The 19,920-nt window shown below is 44.5% G+C and overlaps 1 long non-coding RNA gene across 3 annotated transcripts in view; it reads right to left on the reverse strand.

Annotated features, from left to right (window-relative positions):
* The window catches only part of LOC121037255 (uncharacterized), a 146,260-nt gene that overhangs the window by 11,835 nt on the left and 114,505 nt on the right, over positions 1-19,920 (reverse strand). The window lies entirely within an intron of this gene.

The raw sequence follows: 19,920 nt of genomic DNA on the forward strand, positions 1-19,920 counted from the left end.
CAAAACAAAATTGGACATAAGATTAATCATTATAATATGTGAGGAGCTCCTATGAACTAATAAGAGAAAGTTACCCCGGTTAGGAAACAGGCAAAGAATGCGAGCACACGGTTCATAAAGAGCACTAGAAGGATGCCGACTCCCCTAAATCAAATGCAAATCCATCCATTGGACCATTTACTGAGCACCTCTGATCCTGTACTCCAGGCCCAGTGATGAACAAATTAGACAAGGTCCTTGCTCTAGAGCTTGCATTGTAGTTGAAAAGAGAGAAGAATGAATAAAAAACCCAGAAGGGTAATTTCTAAAACAAGGTAAATCAGAGTAAAGGCCTCACACTGAACTTGAAAGTAGCCAATCACACATCCACCTGCAGAAAGTGCAGAAGCCACGGAGGCCACTTTTTCCCAAAGTGGTTCTCATGGCAGAGTTTGTGAGAGCCACTGATCCCACATTCCCTCCCACACTGAATTGACAGACTTGAACTTTGTCCACACAAATGTCAGATGATATTTCAATGCCTGTTTGATAGTATCTCTTGCCCATTTTTCTGTTTCCTATGTGCTTACTGTCATGTAAACATTCTTCCTCCAGTCTTGATAGTGCATGATTGCAAATACTTTCCCCAAGTAACTTACCTTTTCATTTTCACTAAGGTGTCTTTTGCTGGGGGGGGAAAAAGTTTATAAATCTAACATAGTCGATATTTTTTGTGTCTCATTAAAAACATTTTCCTATTCTAAGCAATAAATGATAATGTGCTTACTTACTTTCTACTAAGACTTGTAAAGTTTTTAGGTCTTGAGTTTTGTGTATCTTTTTTAAGTTTATTTATTTTGAGAGAGGGAGAGGGAGGGGCAGAGAGAAAGGGAGAGAGAATCCCAAGCAAGCTCCATGCTGTCAGCACAGAGCCCAGCATGGGGCTCGAACCCACCAACCCGTAAGATCATGACCTGAGCCAAAATCAAGAGTCAGACGCTCAGCCAACTAAGCCACCCAGGTGCCCCAAGTTTTATGCATTTTTTAACATTTAAGTCTTTAATTCCTCTGGAGTTTATCTTTGTGTATGTATGGAATAGGAACCCAGTAGTGGTGATTTATGTATGAATAAACATGTTTTCTACTTTTATTGCAAAACAGTCTCTCACTGACATGCCTCCTATGCCATGTGTCAAAGCTCCGTACATGCACGAATCTGTTTCTGGATGTTAGCACCCCTAGGTATTTACACACGAGTGCTGTAGGCCAGGCAGGATGCATGTGCTGGAGAGTTCATAGCACCTGTGTTCAGCCAAACTTAGAAACAACCATCGTCAGAAGAGTCCATCAAAGTCAGGTAGGGGGTGGGGGAGAGAGTCCCCAAAGATTCCACTCAACATGATGACTTTCCTATAAAATTTTAAACAACGAAACATACTTTAGGTATATACATAGAGAGAAGATAAAATTATTTTAAAAAGAAAAACTCGGAAATGATAGCTACCAGATTAAGAATGGTGGTTAACCTTGGACACAAGGAAGCAGAGAGGGGAGATGAAGGTGACCGTGAGACATGAGTCCAGCTTGTGGGTTGGACAGCGGTTTCAGGACTTTTTACGGGGAGGGTTAAGAACCAAGGATTATAGTGAATATATGCAATTTTATGCACCTGTATTTCATGATAAACACAGGGCGATGAGGCACAAACTTGCTGCCCTGAACCGGGACCAGAAGGATGGGCGTCAAGTCAGAGGCTACGCAGCAGGCACATTTTGAACGTGAGTTGCAATTATTTAGAGTTCGAATGGAAGCCATTATGAGCCTTTAAATAGGGAAATCCTGAATCTATTTTAAAAGATCCCTCTGGCTACTAAGTGAAAGATGGATTATGAGGAATGGGGCAGGGAGAGGGGAAGCAGTTAGGAAGCTATTCTTTTACTGGTCCCAGCAGGAAAAAGCTAATTATGAATTGGGCGAGTATGGGAGAAGTAGATAAATCGGAGACATTCTGGAGGTGAAACCAAGAGGATTTGCCGATACATTTGACTCTGCCTAGTAATGCAAGACCACAGAGATGACCAGGCAATCTGGAACCACGCAAAGAAATCCTAACAGTCAATGGGAGAAGACAGGACTGTTTCATGAGCTTTAAAAATGTTGGTTAAAATATTAAAAACTCTTAGTGCCAATTATGAAAGTATGAGGAAAATGAAAAAAATAATAAAGCTAAAATTTAGCACACTGTCGTTTAAAACATTACAAATGTTGATGATACACAGCAAGTATTTTTCTTGAAGGCAGATTGTCGTACGACTTTCCAAGTTTGAATCAGCTACTGACATTTTTATCGATAGCTTTCAATGCTGTGCTCTATCTCCTACAGTTTCTTTAATGCGAAGCTTTTTTCCATCAGCACTGCCTCTGGGACACCATCATCCCTCTCATCAAAGCCACTTTCCTCATGTAGGTCAAGGTCACCCTCACTCAGTTTCCCTGGATGCCGGTCAAGTCTATCGAACAGCGACAGCGTTCCCAAGGCCAGCTGTTGCCTGCGTGGCTCCATCCACATTCAGCTCAAATGTTACTTCGGTGTGTTCACGTTTTTTTTCTTTGCTGTACTTTCTGTCTTTCCCTCTTTGGCTTATCCATGTTTCTAAAATGTCACGTGGCTTTACCACCAGGAAACGAGAAGTCACCACAGTTACACGCTCTGCTGTCCGTGCATGAACGGAATACCACGCACACGTGACCAGTCACCAGACTTTGGAAGAAGTGACATTGTTGGTCACGGATCGTGGGACACATCTGTCATTATGCAGTGATTTATGGACTGAGGGGCTAACAGTGAAGTTTATACGTAGGTCATTACAGTCAATATTCTGTACAACTGAAATGAGAAGCGTGTCCTTGAGGGAGTGGTTGTCGCTTAAAGTGTTGTAACAAACTGGGCATGTCACAATTGTTTGGAGTAAGAACTTCTGCGGAATAGAGAAATGGAAGGATATAACAAAGCCTAATAACCACACAGAGCTGAATATAGGGGATAGGGAGGGACTAGCGTTTATTTACCCTATAGAGGTTTGTATTGTCTGAAATGTTACAAATTCACGTTACAACTGTTGAGAGCAACCTAAAGTGGGGGAAAGATGACTTCTGTTCCCTCCAATCACACTGCTTGTCTTGTGTCATCCCTGGAAGAGGTAACCAGAAGGGTAATAGGAGAGGCAGGAATGGATATATAAACGTTTGTGGAGGGGCAAGAAAGCCTACACTGGTTATCTTAGAATATGTGCAGAGAAATCACGTAAATGAGAGTCAATCTGTCCCACGATACACTATCGTGTCTAAAACACACCACCTTTGTGCCAGCTGACCTGACGCTATCACTTGGTCACGGAATGAACACGAGCCAAGTTACTTCTTCTCCACTGACACTCAGTTTCCTCATCTGTTAAACTAGGTATTATGACCTCACGGAATTATTTTACAACATTAGAAGAGCACTTAGCCCAGTGACTGGCAACTAGTAAATACTCCAAACCCTGAGTCATTCATGCTAATGGAGAGCACGGCTTCTCTGCCCGTGAACGTCTTCAAATAGAGATGAGAAGGCAGTGGGTGCGTTTATCCCAAGTATTTATCCTAGCAGGTGGGCAATGCAAGCCAATGACCTCATGTTCGGAGCTATTCTAAGATTCTGCAATTTACAATATATTTGGAAAAACCTCCTTGTTTAGCTTTACTTCAAAATAACAACAATTTCTTATTTGCACCCTGGGACTTCGTATTAATTTTTTAGAGTGAAATGCATACCTATAAGCCAACTCAAGTTCCAGTACATTTGAAGATACACAGATTTTTTAATAGGACTGAGAGAAGTGTTTAAAACATTTTCACCTAACCAAAGGCAACCTTGTTCATGTACATAATGTTCTGGTAACTCCATTCTCTAGCTAATTCCATTGTTTTTTTGAACTCCTAACTGGGTTAGAAACTTGGGACTTATAAGAATCCCGAGGGGGGGAAATTGGCTATTCACCCCCCTCCCTTTTTTTTAATGAATATACCACATAAATATTTGAAATATTCTTTATGTACATAAAACCTTATTTAGGATATAAAAAAATTTTTTTTAATGTTTATTTTTGAGAGAGAGAGTGAGAGAGCACAAGCGGGGGAGGGGCAGAGAGAAGAAGGAGACACAGAATCGGAAGCAGGCTCCAGGCTCTGAGCTGTCAGGACAGAGCCCAATGTGGGGCCTGAACCCACGAACCGTGAGATCATGACCCGAGCTGAAGTCGGACACCTAACCAACTGAGCCACCCAGGTGCCCCTCAACTCAGTTTTTAAACCATCAGGTTTTAGTGAAACTAAGATGAGAAACCAATTTTTTCACAGGAATGCACACTGTACTTCATTTTCCTATTCGCAGAAAGCACTTGAAGTGACCTCCTTCATGTCCCGAAAGGGTTCAGCTTCAAGACATCTCTATAACCTTTAAACCTCGCTTGTGCCTTAGGACTCCATAACGCTCGGTAATGGGGGAAAAAAATTTCTCATCCTAGTCTCGCTAAAACCTGATGATTTAAAAACTGATTTGAAGCAATCCTGTTGATTTATTTTGAGGGGCGTATACCCCCTCTCGAAAAACAACCAGCAGCACTGACTCACCACTAGATGCTCAAAAAGCAATTTTCACGTTGCGAAAGCTGGAAAATGTATTTGCCTGTCATTTAAGTTATTCACATTCCTTGACATGGATCTATCTAGATCTAGATATAGTTTAGCTATAATCACTATGAATATGTCACAATCTACATATATATATACATATACACACATATATATACACATATGTGTGTGTGTGTGTGTGTGTGTGTATATATATATATAATTGTGGCTTACATATGTATCATTTGTGGGTGTGTACATTTGTAGTTTCCCCTGTTTGACTCAAAACTCAAGTTCTGGTCAAGCTTAGAGCACAACTTCAGTAAGTTTAATTAAACTTTGCCAATCACAATTTCAGTCTATACCCAGCATATTTTAATTTCATTTCGTTGCCAAGAGAAACCTATAGACATCATCACTGTGTCTGTTGTTTCTTCTTCCTCTTATCGAAGAAAACACTGAACTGCCCTTAGCAGAGTGGGAAGGCCAAGTTCTGCAATCCTGCCAACACAAGAGAGTACTCACTTCCCCTAATATTGTTAAGGTTTTAATTTGAAAATCCTCCTCTTGTTAAATAACAGTTACCTCTTTAAACTGACTTTGTTCTATATTAGGCATTTCTTTGGAAATGGCCCCACAACCAGGTCCCTTATTAGAACAAGAAAGATAAGGAGGGTAAATATTTGAAGTGTAGTTTTTAATCTCCCCATCCCGGAGAGGGAAAAAACAATAGGTCACCCATGTTCAGGAAGCTGGCATGACCTAAGCACCCAAGCATTGCCAGGGATCTAATGAGGCTGTTTACCCTGTGCCGCGGTCTTCAGGCAGCAACACAGCTAAGTTAGCGTCGCAGGAAAGCAAGTAGGAAAGACAGCTGCTTTTATTTGTTTAACTTTCTGGCGGAAGAACGAAATAATTATCGGTGTGGCCCAGGACCTAATGAGGTTCTGGCTCACTTGCGCTTCGCTATTGCAAATGCTAAGGTACTCTTGGGTGCTTTGCCGCGGTTCCGAGTGGTAGGCGAAAGGTACCGCGCTGACCTTAGTTTGATAATTTGTGTTAATAAAATGCCTCTGTCAGATTTTATCATCATGAAGGAGGTGATAGAGAAGCTGCATTTGTAGTCACTCATGAGACCTAAAAATAAGGGTCTAGGCCGGTTTTATTTTTTTCTTTTTTTTTCTTTTTTTTTTTTTAATTTTTTTTAACGTTTATTTATTTTTTTGGGACAGAGAGAGACAGAGCATGAACGGGGGAGGGGCATAGAGAGAGGGAGACACAGAATCAGAAACAGGGTCCAGGCTCTGAGCCATCAGCCCAGAGCCCGACGCGGGGCTCGAACTCACAGACCGCGAGATCGTGACCTGGCTGAAGTCGGACGCTTAACCGACTGCGCCACCCAGGCGCCCCCTAGGCCGGTTTTAAAATGCAATTCTGCAACCTTCGTGGGTAGTACATTCTATTATTTAAGAACCTTGCAAAGAGACGGGTCCTTGCGTCTAAGTACCTTGCCCTGCATTATAAGCCTTCCACTTGTTTGGTGCTCCATGAACATACATCCTAGTTCTAATAATGAAATATGAAATAATCATTTCATATTTTAACGCTGTCTTCAATTCAATCCTAATTCCCCACGTATATGTCTCCTAGGTTCTCTTCCTCAGCCTTCCGTTTTCTGTCAGCCCTGCCTGAGCTGTTCCACAAACCACCTGAAGCTATAAAGCCAGGAATTAAGCAATGCCTTCTGTGAAAAGTATAGAGAGTAGGGGAGATAAGGCATGCTTCCAGAATGTCCCACAAGGAGTTCTGCGGACCCTCTCTCCATTGAAGAGCTGGTGAAAATTCTTTATAAAGATCCTAAAATCTAAAATCTAAACCGTCTAAAATCTCTATAAACTGTTCCAAGGGCATACAGCAAATGAAGAAACATTTATTCAAAAAAGTCTACCAAATTTAGGTTAAAAGCTGGAGACTCTGTGGCATTGGAGCCATGACCCACTCTCTCACTCCCCCGACCCCAGATCGGTATGACAGAAGCTCCACTCCAGTGAGTGTGGCCAACAAGGTCAGACTCATCATCCCCTGGTCCATAGGAGAGGGCTGCAGCTGTTCCCCAGGAAGGCAGGCTGCCAACATTCTCATCCCCCCAACCTGGATGCTGAAAACGCTGACTTCCAGGTGCATACAGCCAAGAGGTCAGGGTCTGCTTTCCTTCACCCATGCTCACTCATACAGTGGAGGCTCAGCCCCAGGCATGGCGAGCCAAGAATACTGGGACCGGAGACGCCCTCACAGGGCAGAGGTTCCACACCAGATACAAATCAAGAAGACCAGAGGCTACCACCCCAGCCGGTGCCCTCCTCACAAAGCATGAGTCCACTATCCCCACTCCCATCGTCACAACAGTGATACAGAGAAGCAGAAATGAAACGGGGGACATTACTACCAACCTTACAGAAGTGAAAATGATGAACGAATGGGAAATGAATGAAAAATATCAATAACTTTCTATAAAGACAAAAGTGACTGAAACTGACTCAAGAAGAAATAGAAAATATTCAAAGACCTACGCAAGTTAATAGACAGAACTAGTAATTTAAAAACTTCTCACAAAAATATTCCCAAGAACAGATGGCTTCACTGGTAAATTCTAAGTATTTTAAGACGAATTAATACCAATTCTTCGCGAAAGTCTTCCAAAAAGTAGCAAAACATTTCCCAACTCATTCTATGAGGCTGGTACCAAAACAAGATAAACGTGTCACAAGAAAGCTACAAACCAATATCCCTTATGAATATAGATGTAAAAATCCTCAGTAAAAATGTAACAAACTGAAAAAAATCTAACAAACTGCATCTTGCAACCTACAAAAAGAATGGCAGGTCATGAATGTTGTATAATAAAGAATTTGTCTGGTCTTTGCCTAAGGCTCCTGGCGTGGGGCTTCTAAAAGCCTTGGAATCTCCTGAGTGATGAAGTGTTTTTGTTATTTATAAGCCTCTTGGATCGTATCTAAGTTTATGCTAATGCGGTAGCTCCTGGTGAGCCCCTGGGTGGCTTCAGGATGGGGGCTGATCATGGTTGGAAAGCCCAACTTTGTGATTAGAGTGTTGAAGCTTTGAGCCACATGTTATCAACCTGATTTCCTGAGCCCCAAAGAGGATAAGGAAGGCTAGAGACGGAGTTCAATCACAGGGTTGACATTCAGTAAATCATGCCTATGTAATGCAATCCTAATAAAAACTCTGGACGCAATTGGTTCACTCTGGCTAGTGAACACCTCAGTGTGATTCCATGCTGATTACATGGGGAGAAGGCACAGAAGCCCCATGTTTGGGATCCCCCCCCCCCGACCTCACCCTACATGTCTCTTCATTTAGGTATCTTCCTGAATTTTGTAAATTATTCTTGTGAGCTCAAGGAGGTCATGGGAACCTCCCAGGCTTATAGCAAGTTGATCTAACATGAAATCAGTCTTGTTGTGGACACTGCCGTTTTACTTGCGGGGTCTATACTAACTCTGGTTGACAGTTGTTATCTTTGAGCACTTTGAATATGTTATTCTACTGCCTCTGGCCTCCATTGTTTCTGCTAACCTTATTGGGATTCTCTTGTATGTAACATGTAATTTTTCTCTTACTGCTTTCAAGATTTTTCTCTCATCTTTGACTTTCATAATTTCTATCATGATGTATCTATTCATAGATCTCTGTTTTTTTATCCTATTTAGAGTTTATTTCATTTCTTGGACGTGCAGGATATTGTTTTTTGACAAATTTGGTAAGTTTTTTCTTTCTTTATTTTTCTTTTTTTTTTCAATTTTTTTTTCAACGTTTTGTATTTATTTTTGGGACAGAGAGAAACAGAGCATGAACGGGGGAGGGGCAGAGAGAGAGGGAGACACAGCATCGGAAACAGGCTCCAGGCTCCGAGCCATCAGCCCAGAACCTGACGCGGGGCTCGAACTCACGGACCGCAAGATTGTGACCTGGCTGAAGTCGGACGCTTAACCGACTGCGCCACCCAGGCGCCCCTCTTTCTTTATTTTTCTACTCCTTTCTCTCTCTTCTCTTTCCAGTATTCCTGTTGATGTGCAGCTTACACTAGGGTTCGCTCTTGGTGTCATAGACCCTATGGGTTAACAAATGTATAATGATATGTAGCCGCCATTATAGTATCATACAGAATAGTTTCACCCCCCCTAAAAGGCCTCTGCCACTTCATCCTTCCATCCTACCTAACCCTTGGCAATTGCTAATCTTTTCACTATCACCATGGCTTTCTCTTTTCCAGAATGTGATATGATTGGAATCATGTAATATATAGCCTTTTCAGATTGGTTTATTTCTCTTAGTAGTGTGCATTTCAGATTCCTCCATATCTTTTCATGGCTTGATACCTTATTTCTTTGAGTGCTGAATACTATTCCACTCTCTGGATGGATCACAGTTTATTTACCCATTCATCTACTAAAGGACCTCCCGGTTGCCTCCACTTTCTGGCAACTATGACTAAAGCTGCAATAAACACCTGTGTACAGATTTTTGTGTGGACATAAGGTTTGAGCTCATTTGGTAAAAACCAACGAGTGCCACTGCTGGATACGATAAAAGTAGATTTCATTTTCTAACAAATTGCCAAACTGTCTTCCAGAGTGGCTGTACCATTTTGCATTCCCCTCAGCAATGAATGAGAGTTCCTGTAGTCCCACCTCTCCGTCAACATTTGGTGTTGTTGGCATGCTAGATTTTGGCCTGTCCAGTAAGTGTGCGGTGGTATCTCAGTGTCTTTAATTTGCCTTTCCCTGATGATGTGTGATGATGAGCATCTCTCCATTTGCTTATTTGCTATCGGTGTCTCTTCTTCAGTGAGGTGCCTGTTCACATCGTTTGCCCTTTTAAATATCAGGTTGCCCATTTTCCTTATTGTTGACTTTTTAGATAACAGTCCTTTGTCAGAATGTCATTTGCAAATATCTTCTCCCAGTCTGTGGCTTGTCTTCCCATTCTGTTCAACTAGCGAATTTCTAATTTCAGTTGTTATATTTTTAAACCCCAGGGCTTCCATTTGCTTTTTACGATTTTTCTCTCTTCACTGATGTTCTCTACGTAACGCAACATTGTCGTCATACCTTCCTCTACTTCTGTGATCACGCTTTCCTTCGGTTGTGTGGACACATCTATAGTGGCTATTTTGAAATCTTTTTCTGTTAAATCCAACATCTTGTTGCTCTCACAGACAGCTTCGGTTGCCTGCTTTTTTTCTGGCGTGTGGGTCATACTTTCCTGTTTCATGCATGCCTCGTAATTTTTTTGTTGGAAACTGAACGTTTTAGATAACATATTGTAGCCGCTCTGCTACCGGCACCCCAATTGTTATTGTTGCTTGTCTGTTTAATTTTAGTGGCTGGCTGGATTACGGTCACCCTGGGGTGACTGGTATTCGCAGGGATCCCTTCCTCTCTTTGAGCAACCACACCCAGCTGTTAAACTCTCATCATTTCCAGCTGCCTGCTCTATTGTTTGCGACAGTGCACTGGGGCATAAATTGCTCTACAAATGAACTCACTCGAATTGGGGCTCCTTTGAAGGAACAGTTTCTGAGGTCAGTGTCAGGAGGGCTCCTCCCTAGCCTCTTATTCCTCTGTTCCGTCCTGCAAACCGGCCAGCCTATAGTCTAGGCTGTTCATGAAACCTATGAATCACCTCTCAACTGCCTTTAACCACAACCTCCACTGCTCTTAGAAGTGCCTTCGTATTTGAACTCTTTTACTCTCTGTTGTAAATGAAATCAGTTCCTTCAGGAAGAGATGAGTTGCCTTTACAACGGCTTCTCCCCCTCACCCCCAGGCAAAATCTCTGAGCCAGGGCCCGGGAACTGGGAATGCCACCGTGGCCAGCTGCTCTCTGAGTGACATTTTTGCTCTAGGAGCTGAGCACTGCCTGCAAGGTGAGGAAGCATCAGCCCGAGGTCCTCCTGGCTTGCATCTCCCGGCAGGGGCAAGGATAGTCTGGGTTCCAGTGTTCTCATCGTACCTTACCCAAGGTCAAGTCTCGATTCCAAAGAAGGAAGCCCCCGCCTATTGACCACGTTTGCTGGGACTGAGACACAGCACTTGGGGGGCTGGGAACACTGGAGTCCTGCTCCTCCCAGGAAGAAAGCCCTCCACCTGGGGGCTGGGGGCAAGGCAGCCTGTGCTGGTGGCCACAGTCATCTGGAGTGGAGTCTTCACTTTCCTGAGCCAGCAGGACGAGGGAGGGGGCAGTCTCATTTCAGATATTACAGACTCTCAACTTTTTTTTTTTTTTTTTACCAAATTTGCATAGATTTCCTCAAACAGAGGTTTCTTCATTTACTGTCGTACCGTAGGACCATTTCCAGAGGCTTTAAATGCTTGCTGTTTTAAATCTTTTCTACCAGTTTCACCAGGGAGATCAGCAGAGTCCCGTACACTGGTGTTCCAGAAATTGATCTCCTCTCCCACATCGTCCTGTGCTGTACTCTGCACAAGGACCATCATTCCCTGCCTTGCGTTCATGAGACTCTTCTCTCCTTTACGACTGTTAACAATAGCCATCTCCAAAATCTCCCAAGCCATCGTGCATCTTTTAATATCATCAAGGCAACCAGGCTTTCATCCAGTCACTAAGGAAAATGTTAAGCTGCACTAGTAGAAATTCCAAAACAGCCTTCCTGCAGCCAAGATCTCACCTGGCATTCAATGGTTCAAAGAGGTGTGGGTGTGGGTGTGTGTATGAAGGACTAAGACTTGAAGACAAGAGTTTTGCTTAACTGTCTTGGTCTTTTTAAGCTGCTCTTACAAAATTCCACAGACTCAGTGGCTTATAAACAACACAAAATTTATTTCTCTCAGTTCTGGAGGCCAGAAGTTCAAGGTCAGGGCACCAGCCAGGCTTGGGTCCGGTGAGAGCCCTCCTCTAGACTGCTGACTCCCAGTTTCACCACGCTCATGACCCAAGCACCTTCCGAAGGCCCCCCACCCCCCTTATTATTTCTACTTGACGTAGAGGCCACATTATTAAACTGATGTTTCCCAAGGTATTTTCTGGGAAAATTCTAGTCTGAAGAGATTACATGAAAAAAAAATTTCCTTGCTTAGTAATTTTCAAGTTATATAAAAATAATTCCAGAAGAAGTCTGGCTTCTGATCTCACTAGATCTCAGGAGTCAGAGTCACAGAATGAGCCTTATATTCATTACACTAAAACCAAATATGAATAAGCAATATTATTCCCATTTTATGGATAGAGAAGCTGATCTAATGAGATGGTAACTGTCCTGGTTTACGCAGTGTCCGTCCCAAATTCACGTCCACTTAGAACCTCAGAAATTAACCTTACTTAGAAATGGCATCTTTGCAATATAATTAGTTAAGATGAGGTCATAATGTGTTAAGGTGGTGTTCTTATAAAAAGAAGGAAATTTGGGCACAGACACATGAGAGAGGGGAGGCCATGTGAAGACATAGGTATTCAGAGATGCACAAGTTCAAGGCTACTGAATGACAGAGTCAGAGATGCAGTCATGCATCTAGAAGCTAAGGAATATCAAGGATTTCCAGAGGCTAGGGAGAGAGGAATGGAACAGATCCTCTCTGGACCCTCAGAGGGATCATGGCCCTGTCAACACCTTGAACTTGGACTTACATCCTCCAGATCTGCGAGAGAAAAAAACTTCTGGTGTGTTAAGCCCCCCAGTTTATGGTACTGGGCTACAACAGCCTTAGAAAACTGAGTAACTATGTAAATAAATTCTATACAAAGATTTACTGTTGCTTTAAAAAACTAACAGCAAAGCAGCATTGAATTCTAACTGGGTAGTATGCACTTACTGTTTAAACTTTTACTTAAAAAGTACAGTTGATTTAGAGGTGCCCGAATCATAGGCACTGACTTCATTATCACCAGTGGATCTTTAAGTATGATATTTGAAAGGATTATGAGTATTCATTTCTTGTGAGTTAAATGCTCATGGATTTGGAGTGAAACCGATATTCTCTTTCTACTCCGGGTTAATTTTTTAAGCGTTTTATCAAAAATTTATTAAGCATTTTTTGAGACATTTCTGCGGTTGACCAATTAATTTTTTTCTTATTTTCTGGCATATTGCTAACGCCAGTCCAACTTGTTCTAAAAATAAGGTCTTTTAATTAACTAACCCTTCAGAAACAACATATGGTAACCAGATTAAAGATTAAAACATGGACAGAAAATTCATCTTTGTCAAAGGACTGTCAGCTTGCCTCCTATCCTCACGCTTTCTCACAAATGAATATAATCTCATAACTCACAGCAGGCTGCTGACCCACAGGGAAGTTTGGTGAGAATTTATTCAACCTACCTCCTTTAAAAAAAAAAAATACCTTTGAAGATTGTGATTCTGTTGTGGGAGGTGGGGTATGGTGCGCAGGGGACAGAAAGTGAAGGAATCTTTTAAAGACAACCTGAGGCCCCAGAGGAGATTTTCTTTACAACTGTGGATTGTCCCAAAGGCATAGGCATATCTCTGTTGTTCTTGTTTTTGGTTAGAAGTGGTGGCTGTTTGTTTTTTTGGAGGGAAACTCTGCAATGGTCTCTGCTTAAGGAAGCATTCAGATTTTATTTACTTTAGGGAAAGGAATGGGTGCAGACAATGGTAAACACGGGCAGGGCCTAAGTAAATGCAGTCGCCCGGTGAAAATTCTCTTTACTCACTTCAAAGCACTCTGGGATTTTCTGTCTTCTACTGTAGACACAGCCCCCCCTCCCTGAACTCTTACCTAAAAGACTCAGAATCTTGCCTACCTGTGAAGAGCTAAATTCCACAAGAAAAAAGCCTTTCCCTTTTGTCTCCTGGGGGCCTTAAGATTTGCCAAATATAATAGACCATCTCTTATATGTCTGTTTGTTTACACATATCTCTGTGTATCACTGATAAGTTGAGGTAATGTTCTGGTAAAATGCACAGTGAGCTGTGTGGTTTGGGGAGGAAGAACTCTGAATGCTAGGTTTGGTTTAAATCCATCCCAAAGGCTGCGGACTCCCGGCTTACTCAGAAAGCTGATCAAGTCTGACGTGAGCAATCACTATGCTATCCCCCCGCCACATACACACACACACACACACACACACACACACACACAGACGCTCCATGAATCTGCTTGTGTGGTGTCCCAAAGATCCACATCCTAAGCCCCGGAACCTGTGAATAGGTCACCAAGGAACGCAGGTAGCCTCCAGCAGCTGGAAAAGGTAAGGAAACAGCCTTCCCTGGAGCCTCCTGAAGGAAAGCAGTCGTGTTTTTGGCTCACTAACACATTTTGGACTTCTGGCCTCCAGAACTGTTAGACAATAAATGTGTGCTGTTTTAAGCCACTAGGTACGGGGTCATTTGTCCCAACACCGCACAGAAAACTAATACCGGGGGGGAGTTCTGGTATTAAAAGAGAAAAGGAGGAGGAGGAGGAGGAGGAACGGAAGGAGGACAGAGAGGAAAAGCAGGCCCTGGCGCCTCTCCTGTCTCAGCCCAGCAAAGGTGTTGGTGCCTTAAATCAACCTGCTTTATAAAATTGCTCTCCTTGGGGCGCCTGGGTGGCGCAGTCGGTTAAGCGTCCGACTTCAGCCAGGTCACGATCTCACGGTCCGTGAGTTCGAGCCCCGCGTCAGGCTCTGGGCTGATGGCTCGGAGCCTGGAGCCTGTTTCCGATTCTGAGTCTCCCTCTCTCTCTGCCCCTCCCCCGTTCATGCTCTGTCTCTCTCTCTGTCCCAAAAATAAATAAAAAACGTTGAAAAAAAAAATTAAAATGTTCTCCTTAGAAAGGCCGGCCAGGAGTCTGAAGGCCGGGCCGTGTGCTCCACACATCAGCACCGGGCCTGGCAGAAGGCACTCACTGGTTGATGGATGGCTTATCACTGTTTCCCAAGCTCATTGGTTTCTTTCTTTCTTTTTTATCACCCTCCTAGATTCACCCTCTCCCAGTATCCCAGTATGTAAGGCACCACTTCTCACCACACATTCAACTCTTTGTCTCAACACCAGCCTTTCCTTTTTAAAAAAATGGTGGAGTAAATAAGGTCTTCTTCATTTAAACCCGAGTCTCAGGGTAGAGTAAAACTAAGAATAATTAAGAGAAAGGGGCGCCTGGGGGGCTCAGTCGGTTAAGCGTCCGACTTCGGCTCAGGTCACGATCTCTCAGTCCGTGGGTTCGAGCCCCGCGTCGGGCTCTGTGCTGACAGCTCGGAGTCTGGAGCCCGCTTCGGCTTCTGTGTCTCCCTCTCTCTCTGCCCCTCCCCTGCTCACACTCTGTCTCTATCTCTGTCTCTCTCTCAAAAATAAACATTTAAAGAAAGAGAGAATAATTAAGAGAAGAGCCAGAGCGTCAGCCATTTGGTGGGAGGCAGGTGCACCACAGCAACGAATCCTGGGACTTCGGGGCATCCTCAACACAGATGTCACGGCAGCTGGCGAGCTGCGGACAGGCAAACGGCGTAGTCGGGGTGCGAATTATGGGTAAATGAAGCATTCTCCACGTTCATTCTCATGGTTTGCCACCAAGCTTTTACCCTGCCTCCGGAGCACTACGAAAGGGTAACTATACTGTGACAAATTCAAGACCCACCGCGAAACCGGTGACCCATCTTCCAGCGGGACGCACCTTCGTCACCTTGAAAGCAACAGACGTCCGCGTTTGATCTCTAAGTGCTTCTGGCCACGGCGAGTGGACTCGGCTTTCAAATAGAGCAAGCACGACAGTCTCAAGTCAGCCCACGTCAGGAAGAGACAGCAGCCCGCACTCCCACTGAGAGACAGCTGGCCTGCTGACAAACTGGAGGCAAGGACGTGCGGTTTGGAACTAAATATGGAAGGTTCTAAAACTCCCTGCAAAGACCTCCCATCACTCTGATGGAGCACTGGGAAGGTTTTCTTGGCCGCCTGGAGGATCACCATCGGCTCTGGTTAAACCTGTTTCTACTCCAGAGGAGCCCCCCCGGGGGGAGCGCGGTGCCCCTCAGCCACAGCGGGTGGTGGCCCTGAAGAGAACATCCCCCAAATGGATCCCCGTGGCGGGTGGTGGCTGGCCGGCCTGGAGTCATCCCCCTGAGACAGCTGGATGCGGTCTTTCCCCTGAACGTGAGAATCTGGGAGGAAAAACACATCCTGCCGCGGGCCTTTTTTCAGCTAGGTTTTACCGGATGGGCCCACCCCTGTCATAACACACCCCCAAAATGGGTCACAACGGCCTGTAAGAGCCGGTCACAGAATCATGGGGACACACGAGTAGAACCATCATGTTCTCGGGGGGGGATTCGGGCCCACAGAGCTTGTGCCTCATCCACAGGGGCAGAACTGGCTTCAGAACCCAGGTGTCCAGAAATGCCTGTGCAGGCCTCATGCTTCTATCTATCTATCTATCTATCTATCTATCTATCTATCTAAGTTTATTTATTTTGAGAAAGAGCGTGCACGAGAGCAGGAGGGGCAGAGAGAGAGAGGGAGAGAGAGAGAGAATCCCAAGCAGCCCCCGAGCTGCTAGCACAGAGCCCGATGCAGGGCTCGAACCCACAAACTGTGAGATCATGACCTGAGCAGAAATCAGGAGTCGGACACTTAACAGACAGAGCCACCCAGGTGCCTATTTCTTGTACTACTGATGCCTCTAAGGCTGCAGAGACCCTCGCCCTGCCATTTTCCCACCGTACACTTGAGAAAAACTGGAAGGAGGACGTTCTTTTGTCTCCTGTTGACTTTGTGTGAAGACCGATAAAATGTCTCTGTGCCCATAACAGAATGCACTTGCTTCCCCTGAGATTAAATCTGTTATTTACTTAAGGCTTAAGCCTGGGCACGGGAGGAGGCGGCCCTGCTGTCTGGCTTCCTCCTGGGAAGGCTGGTGGGGAGCGGAGACGTGGGCCCCACGAATCTGAAATCGCCAGGTACCAGCTAATGTTGCTCACGTTCTGTGCCCAGCCCTGGTATAAGCAGCTGTGCTCACCGGGTCAGCTCACTTCCACAACGCCACAAGGAAGTGGGGGTTGTCATTACCCTCTGAGGCTGATGACGTGCCCAGAGTCACAAAAAGAGTGCCCCCCGCCGAGGACTCAAACCCTGGTCCGTGCGGCTCTACGGCCACCAATGCCACTTCCTCGCGGGCACCAAAACCCTCTCTATAAAAACGGTGTCAGTGTGGAATCTGACACATTTCAGAGATAAAGTATAAAAAAAAAAAAATCTCAGGCGGTAGTGTTAAAATTACGCGCAAAAATAAATTCGAAACACGTCAAAGTCCATTAAAAAAAGACAAATGACATTAAGAATTTGTTGTTTTTCCATCTACGCAAATCCACAAAAGGCCTCCCTCTCCCAAGCAATGATCCGTTTCTCTAGGTTGAAACCAGAAAAGCTGCATTTCTTTTACAGCAGCCTAAACCTGACTCTGCATGAATTCAGGGTGACAGTGACTTACTTCAGAGATCACTTTTCTTTATTAAAATGCATGGACGGGCACCTGCGTGGCTCAGTTGGTTGAGCGTCTGACTTTGGCTCAGGTCATGGTGTCACGTGAGTTCGAGCCCCATATCGGGCTCCGCACTGACAATGCAGAGCCGGCTTGGGATTCTCTTTCTCTTCCTCTCTCTCTGCCCCTTCACCACTTGCGCTCTTTCTCCCTCTCTCTCTCTCTCTCAAAATAATAAATAAATACACTGAAAAAAATTAAAAATAAAACACAAGGAAAAGTTTTGAAGAATAACAAATAAGACAATCAATCCACCCTTTCGGCCTGGAAATAAGAAGTCTTCAGAAACAGACAGTAAAATTTGAGGACACAACAAAGCCACACCCAGCTCTCCTTCCAGTCGCTAATTGTCCTTGCCTAGGAAACAAACAGCAGGTTCCGGGAAAGCCAGACGTCTTCATGTCTGTGCCCAGCATTTCTTTCTGTTTGCCATCCCCACTGATTCTTTCTTTGATGTGCCTTCCTTTTGCATATGCAGGTGCAGCGTAACTTAATTTGAGGCATGGGCAAGGTGGTTTTCAAAACCAGCTCCAGTAACACTGAAAGCGTCTACAATTAGGGTGAGGCACTTGAAAGGGTTCTTACATTTCATTTGGAAATTGATCTCTGCAGGGCTTGTTCGTAATCCCCATTACAATTACTGGGGATCAAGAAGGCTGGGAGTGCTTTCTCATTTGGAAGAAAGGCTAAGCGGATTTGCACAAGGCTCTGTTTCCAGGCAGGGCACCATAGCTGTGTCTGGATGTCATGCTCTCGTTCAGCCTGGGGGTGTGAAGAAGGGCAAGGAGATGCTCATAGGAGAGATGAAAGACAGAAATGTGCCACTGGGCAGTTTAGGGGCTTGTGAATCTTTCTGCGGATGCACTTCTAATTCAGGGCAAGGCCGGGGGAGGGAAGTGGGCTGGTGAGAAAATGGAAAGCACATTTTAAGCCAGGGAGAGCTCTGAAATCTTATTATGCTGAGTAATTGCAGAAGGCTTAGAAACCCCTGGACCGCTTGGGAGGTCTGGCATCAGATGAGGACACAGTGATGTGATCATGCCTGCGTGGAAGTTGGAGAGCCCCAGAGGAGCCACGGCACCGGATTTCCTTATTGCATGTCCTTGAACTTGTTCCTCCAGGGCCACGCAACGTGGGGATGTGTCTGTGCTGGCCCTTGAAGCAACTGGATGCTTAGGTCAGGAGGGGCTTCATTCAGAAACTAGTGGCACAGCCAGATGTCCACCAGACCTCCGAGAGGCTGCCCCAAGAAACAGAGAAAGCTACAACTACCTTCCACTGATCCCCTCTGTGGAACCCAGAAGGATCTGAATTCTTCTCCTTTGTGTTGATATACAAATCCAAATAGCATTAAAAAGAAATTTTAGGGGCACCTGGGTGGCTCGGTCGGTTAAGCATCCGACTTCGGCTCGGGTCATGATCTCACGGTCCGTGAGTTCGAGCCCCGCGTCGGGCTCTGTGCTGACAGCTCAGAGCCTGGAGCCTCCTTCGGATTCTGTGTCTCCCTCTCTCTCTCTGTCTCAAAAATAAATGAAAACACTAAAAAAATTTTTTTTTAAAAAGAATGAAATTTTAGGGGCACCTGGGTGGCTCAGTCAGTTAAGCAACTGAATTCAGCTCAGGTCATGATGTCTTGATTCTTGAGATCGAGCTCTGCGTTGGGCTCTCTGCTGTCAGTGCAGAGCCCGTTTCAGATCCTCTGCTCTCCTCTCTGCCCCTCCCCTGCTCACTCTCTCTCTCTCAGAAATAAATAGACATTAAAAAAAAAATTAAAAAAAATTTTAAATGCTGAAGAGCCCATAAACCCTCCAGAGAGTCATGGTGTGAATACAACTTAATAACGGGAATCACTGAGCAGGACTTGGCTTAAAGAAAACCGAGCGTGTATGGTGCCTTTTGGTCTACTCCCCATCGGAATCAGAGATTTGAATCCGGATGACTGGAAAGTAACACTTCACTTCTCTTACCTCACCTGCTTCCCCACTCAGTTAAGAGAGAAACTCCTAGAATAGAAATGTCAAGACCAATTACGTGTACGGTTCAGAAGTTAATTTTTCTGCCTTTCCGGAAGCTGCTGCATTATCATTCATCAAGGCAAAGATTGCAACACTGTAGCTCTGCAAAACCTTCACAGAATCATCTGGCCCTTGTTTTTTGGTTTTTTTTTTTTTTTTTCTACTTTGTTCCTTTTCAGTTAATGCAAAAGAATTTTTTCCCCCTAAACATCTCCCACTTCAGGAAAGACTTTGACAACCCCTCATAAGCCTGCATATTTTGTGACAGATCTATGATTATATTTAAGGAGGCTTGTCAGGGGAAGCACACTCAAGCTTTTTTTGTTGTCTTGATTTTAAAGAGTGCAGTGAACTCACTGATGTTCTAATGAGGGCCTTCTGCATCTCAGAAAAGGGGGGGGGGGAGAATGGGACTTACAGAAGGTAGTAGTTACCATTAACAAATAAAAAGCAAAATAAATAAACATTCTGAACTAAGCCATGCTAAAGAAAATTGGTCTGGATCAGGGAAGCTGGGGCAACATGAGCTGAACTGCTCTGGTTGAGTAAAGGGGTCCATGGTGGGGACAAGTCTCCCAGGACACAGAGGTTGTAGGTTTTGTTGTGGTGGTTTTGCAAGGCAGCGGTCGGTGGATACAGCAGGAAACCAGATTCCCTCTGATTACAGAGAAGAGCTTTACAACAATGAGACATGTTTGCAAGTGGAATGGACAGAAAAAAAATCATGCACTCCCATTTCC

This window comes from Herpailurus yagouaroundi, unplaced genomic scaffold (genome assembly GCF_014898765.1).
Source record: "Herpailurus yagouaroundi ecotype Mexico unplaced genomic scaffold, PumYag 163, whole genome shotgun sequence".
Classification (NCBI taxonomy): Eukaryota; Metazoa; Chordata; class Mammalia; order Carnivora; family Felidae; genus Herpailurus; species Herpailurus yagouaroundi.